The sequence below is a fragment of the Talpa occidentalis genome, unplaced genomic scaffold, assembly GCF_014898055.3.
Source record: "Talpa occidentalis isolate TD23 unplaced genomic scaffold, MPIMG_talOcc4v2.1 talOcc4.5, whole genome shotgun sequence".
In the NCBI taxonomy this organism is placed as follows: domain Eukaryota; kingdom Metazoa; phylum Chordata; class Mammalia; order Eulipotyphla; family Talpidae; genus Talpa; species Talpa occidentalis.
In genome coordinates this window covers 117,781,542-117,787,879 of record NW_023604861.1, presented here as the reverse complement: position 1 = coordinate 117,787,879, position 6,338 = coordinate 117,781,542, and positions in this window count along the sequence as shown.

The following is a 6,338-nucleotide window of genomic DNA, read 5'->3' as shown; positions in this document are numbered from 1 at the left end:
AAGTGCTGTGCATCACAGCATGAGTCCTGCTCACAGTGGCTTCAGCACAGACCTTCTTCATGTCCACAGCATCCAAATCATGAGCTCACATGGCTGTATGTGATCACAGGAGTCTGGACCATGGGCCCAAAACTTTGCTTAGGCAAGAGAGACTTGGAAAGCAAGTTCTGCTTCTTCCTTAGGGACAATCAGCCTCTTAAAAGGGGTCTTCAAAAGTTTCTAGATGAAAAAAAAAGTTTCTAAAGGGTCAAAACAGGACATATCACCTACCCCTAGTCGATCCTCAGGTTATTGCATGGGCTCAGTTGCTGATAGATACCAAAGAATATTTGCAAACTGGAACCAGGATAGCAGCGATTGTGACAACATGACTCAGGAGAGTTCACAGACTGGGTACAGAAGTCCCATCTTCAATGGCACGTGACTTTGTGGCTTAGTAGTGAAGAGCTTGTGCACAAAAGAAAGACTGGACTTTCTTTATGTGTCTCAAAGGTGACTGCGGAGGGACAGGGGATATGATAGTGTCTACCAGCAGGCTGCTCCAGGGTAGTTGAATACTCAAATAGGCAATGGGTTTGCTGCTACTTAAAGTTTTGAGGCCGAAGCAGGAAGGCCAAGTGTTAGGACACAAAGAAGGGATTTAAATAACAGATGAGAATTGTATTAGATGGCTTCTAAGTTTTCATCATTTTATTCATACCTAATAACCCAATTATTGGGGGTTCTAAGGACATATCACAGCTTTACATGGAAATAATATTTTTTATTAATATACTTATTAATACAGGCATTATTTTTACCCTGTTTAGCTTGTTCCCATTCTGACTCCCAAGTCTGGTTTTTATCTTAGGGTTGCTGCTAAGCTAGAGGACTTGACATGCCTTTTGTGTTCTATAATGTCTTCATCTGAACAATAGACCTGGGAAGGTTGACACCCCAGTGCCAATGCCAAATGTTGATGGGATAGAAGCTGATGAATTTATAAAGGAACTGAGAGATTCCAATATATTCCCCTTTTCTATGTATTCCCTGTGTGCATTCCAGCCATGGTGAGAAGCCCTAGTCAGCTGCGCCAGCTCATCTCCTCCCTACAGAGGTGATGGTGGGAGGTGCTGGGGCTGGCAGTGGGGGCCTTCCAAGGTCCTCCAGGGTTCCACATTTACAGACACCCAGAGAATTCATTTTAGACAGTTACTTTGCAAAACTGTGAATCTAGTGCAAAGAATTGCACATATGCCTAATGTAAACATCAAGATGTTTTTGCTTAGATTTAAGCTAACCTTCTTGCATTCTAATCCAAGCCCAATGTTGTCTGATATGACACAGATTTCCTAAAGGACCCAGGTACCATCAGTAATGGCACTTGGATTTTGTATCTTTTTTTTTTTTTTTTTTGAAAATGGGAAAAATAACTTCTGTTCATCTGCAAAGTACCATAATGGATAGTTTGCAAATTAGATGCCACAATTTCTGACACTGTCTTGGATTCTATTGAGAGCGGGTGTGTATGTGTGTGTATGTGTGTGTGAGAGAGAGAGACAGAGAAAGAGAGAGAGATGGTGGCGTGGCAAGGAGAAGAACTGGGATATAGGAAGCTACATATATAAGTTCTTCATCCTTTGTCGATCCTCTCCTACCAATCTTGAGCCCAAATATCAACATCTTTATGTTGTATATTTACAGGCATTTATTTTGTTTTGCTTTATTCTTAGAAAGCATTTTTTCTGGGTTGTTTTGTCTTAATCCTGAGCAGGCTGCTAGGATTAAATGAAGGGAGAATCTTCATGAGCAGGTGTTGCAATCAAATAAAATTTGCAACAAAAGATGCTCTGACAGATCTTCACAGTATAGATGACGCTTACAGCTTGCACAGTCATTAGCGAGAAATGCTAAGCAGCCATTCCCATAAATGACTGTAATTAGTAATCTTTTAACACAGTTAAACCCAATCTTTTTAGAAGTTTTCCAGACTTTATAAATAGAGGATGTTCAGCATTTTCCTGATATTATGTTTGGTCTGATTCTTCCAGAGCCTCCTTCCTTTCTCTTTCTCCACTCCCAAATCCCTTTCTCTTCCTCTATCCAGGGAACCCGCAGACAGCCCAGCCCAGACATTGCTTTTCACTCTCAATTTTTGTTTCTCATTTTGCATCTGACTCTCCCTCACACCACCACCAAGGGGTCAGCGTTCCAGGTACCAGGTGATTTTCCTTAAAGACTCCCTACAGGTGTTGCAGGGCTTTAAAGACTCTCTGCAGGTGTTGTAGGACCAGCTGGGCTCAGGCGTTCAAGTGGCCAAGGACTAGCTGGTGGCGGGGGGTGGGGCGGGGGTGACAGAACTACACCAGACATTTCTTTACTACGACGTCTATAATTTAGTGGAGGGTAGGAAGGAAGGGGGTTGCAATGGAGAATGGAGAGTGTCCAGAAGCATTAACCCCACGGCCTGGACACCTGCCCCAGGACAGGAAGACTGTGGCCCATACAAGTGACCTCTTACACCTCACCTGTTGCACCCAAGCTTACCCAGAGCTGCAGCTGGACAACCAGGCCAGCCTTTCCCACCTCCGGTGACATGCAGGATCAAAATGGTGACAGGTCAATGTTAGAGAATAGAAGGAGGATAAAACGATTGAGCATTTGCAGTGCAAATGGAAGGGTGCTCATCTGCACTCTGCCCCGCTGTCTGTTAATAACTTTCTCTTCCATTTAACTCAGTCACAGTGTCTTGTGCTTTCACCCAAGGACTGAGCAACACCTACACCAAGTATGGTGACAGAAACAAAGTGAGATGAGGCAACACAGTGTCATCTGCTATTATTACAGTGGTCAACCCTAACCTCTCTCAGGATAGGACTTGAAGTCTCTCCATAAAGTAAGGGAGCAAAGCACATGAAGCCCCGGACCAGAGAACCCCAGCGAGAGGACCTCTGTGTCAGCACGAAGTGGCAACGGCCTGTGTGTCTGAGGAGTGCCAGGAGGCCAGTGTGGCTGAGAGCAGAGATGCAGGTTGAAGTCAAAAGATAAGCAGGTCAGCAGGGCCAGAGCAGGGAAGCCAGAGAGAGCATGGCTCGGAGTTTGTGTGAGGGAAACCTGGGTGGTTTCAGGCAGAGAGTGACGTGATCTGGCAGTTACCAAGATCACTCTGGCTGCTATTTGGAGAATTGCCTGTAGCAGGCCAAGGGTTGAATAGAAAGATCAAACTGTCCCTGCTCAGGGGAGAGGTGGTTGGCTGGGTCTCCATCAAGGCCAAGGGTGTTGGAGGCGGGGTGCTCAGAAGAGGTCAGATGGGCACAGGATTTGAAGGCAGAGCCAGCAGGCCTCGCTGAGGATTAGATGTAGGGTAGGAAGGAACAAGAGCAATCAAGGACCTCGGGCACTGAGCCCCTTACTGAGGCAGAAAAGACTGAGAGAAAGGCCAAGCGGCCCCTGGGTGGGGCGACAGGCCAAGGGGGCTTCCCTCTCCCAGGGAATGACATTCCAGCTCCACACAACAGTCTAGCCAGTGTTCCCAGCTCTTGGAGTCACAGGACACAGTGACTGATTTAAATGGCAGAGAAATTTATTAATAGATGCAGTGAGTGTGAAACCGCTATTAGATATCCCGGTGGGGATGCTGAGTCAGCAGCTGGAAGTAAGAACATGGAGTCCAGGGGTAGCACCAGAACTGAGGCAGGCATGTAGGATTCCTCAGCACACAGAATTTGTAGCCCTGAAACTCCATGTGTCCACCCTTGATGAGTGGAGCTAGAGAAAGGGGAACTCGGACAACTCTGGGGGCCCCTCCGGGATGAAGCAATGACAAGGAGGAAAGGACCTAGCAAGGGGCTGTAGGAGGAAGATAACCCCACGGTGCCTATCCTGGAGGTGACGGCTTCCCTGTGACCCACAGGCTCCCTGGGGATGTGTGCATCCAGCAGGTGGAGGGCTGGGGCTCAGGGAGACCAGGCCACCCTGTTGTTTAGGGCCTTTTCCTTCCTGAGGTTCTGGACTCCAGAAGGCGCTTTGCTCCATACAGGGCAGACAGTGTGTGGCCACACACGCCTGGCCCCCTCTCTCTCTGAAAAGAGTCCTTTGTAGCTTCAAGAAGGAAACACCTCCACCAGAGCAGGAACTTTATTTGCTTCCTAGTAGAACAGACTTTTACTTAGGATCAAGATCCAAGCCAGCCCTGTGTGCACTGGAAGCAGTGAAGGGTGAGAAGCAAGGACCCCCAGCTCTAGGGGCTGGTTTAGTAGGGAAAGCGCCAGGAGCCCAGAGCAGGGTAGCTGCAGGCCCACAAACCCAACCTCTCTCAGCTAGAAATGCTCCTCTTTCCTCAAGAGTCTGTCTTCTTGAAAGGCCTGGGAAGTGGCATACAGGCCATTAGTCTGGGCTTTGAGAGGGGGTTGGTTTAACCCTTACATGCCTGGCAGCCCTTTCCAGGGAAGGTTCAAGTCAATCATTCAACAATTTTTTGCTGAGCACCTACTTTGTGCCAGGCCCTGGGCATGCATGGGACACAGCAATAAAGAAAAGTTTCATTTCACATCCCCACTGAACTTAGTGGGAGGAATTAAACAGCCACACAAATGCCTCTATAATGAATGACATTTATGATGAAGCTGTAAGGGAATGCCTGAGCAGCCTAGGGAGGTCCTGGAGGGAGTGATAGAATCTGTGAAAGCAGGAGGGAGGGGCAGTCTTTAGAAATCCAGCCCCCTGGGCCTTTAGAAGCTGGCGGGTCACTGTTACGTCTCAGTGAAGATGCTTTAGGTCCCCAAGGCTCAGATCAAATAGTAGAGCCTGGAAAAGGGTCCTGGCAGAATGGAGAGGCTGAATCCAGCTTCCCTGGGCTCTTGGGCAGGGTGTATCCACATTTTGGGGTCAATAGGCCAATACTCTGGGACAGATACCCAGAGATCGTCAAACAGAAATGACAATACCTATCATCATCAAAAATTTGTGAATCTTCTATTGAAAGAAGAAAGATTTGTGACTCTTGTTGAAAGAAGAGCAGAGGATCACGTGGTTGGTCCAGTCTTTCGAGGAACATCTTTCTTGTTCTCCAAGGTGGCTGCACTAATTACACCTCCACGCAGGGCACAAGGCTCCCCCTGACCACTGACACTTGTTGTCATTTATCTTTTTGATAATAACTACCCTGACAGGTGTGAGTTGAGATCTCCTGGTGGTTTTTATTTGCATTTCCATGATGATTAGAGATGCTGAGCACCTGTTCACCATTTGTATTTCTTTTGAGTCATGTCTGTTTTTTATATACCAAAGATATTTCAAAAACGATATTTAAAAAAGAAAAAAGAAGAGTAGTCCATGCCTTTTGTGAAAGTCAGTCTTTTTTGGGGGGGGAATGAAAATCTTTACTTTTCACCAGTTGTTGTTGATATTACTATTATTATTTTAATAGTTAAGCAAAGGAGACGAGGTGGGAAAGATAATGGAATCTGTGTCTTTTGATGATCAGCAGCGCCCTCTACTGTCAAAAGATAAAATCATGACACATAACAATGACATGTGGGCTAGGTGAAATAGCATGGAAATGATACATAGATTCATGTAAACGCATTTTCATTTTAAAATATTTCATCCTTAACTAACTTAGAGAAATAACCACATGAAATCAGAATACAATTATTTATATAAACTTATGAGGAGTAATTCTGGAAGAGGATAAATAATGGGGTGTGTCTGCTAATCCACTTAGTGTTAAGTGACTTCTCTTATTCTCAGTCTTCTCATCTCTAAAATATGAGTGATGATACCTAAAATGGTATTTTGCTGGTTAAATTATATATGTTAAATTAACTCTAAAGTTAGCAGAGCAATGTAGGTGCTGTTATGTGACATTTATTGAATACATACCAAGTATCAGACTGTGCTAGGAAATGTTTTCACAGCAATCCTATGAGGTGGACAGCAGATAAGAAAGCAGGTGCCAAGATTACACAGCTAAGTGAGAACCAGGTTTAAATCCAATTTTTCATCTGTTTCTAACATTGTTACCCTTCCTGTTAACTCACACAACATGGTGCTGAATCACCTTCTAACTTATTTCTAGGGATGTACTTTGGGTTCATCAGTAAAGATCTGCTTTTTATGACTTGATTTGGGCTGTATCAAATCAGCCCAAATTTGTGGTTTGAGACACGATCTCATTGTACAGGTGTACCAGGTTTACCTAAGAAACTGCATCTGTATTTAAGAAAGCAATTCCTGGAAGGCTCTTAGGTTCATATGCAACTTGTTCACAGCCAAGGATGACAAACCTACAGTTCTTTATTTTCTTGTAGCTTCTTATACAGACCTCTCTGTCACCATTATCTCACTGTGTTATCAAT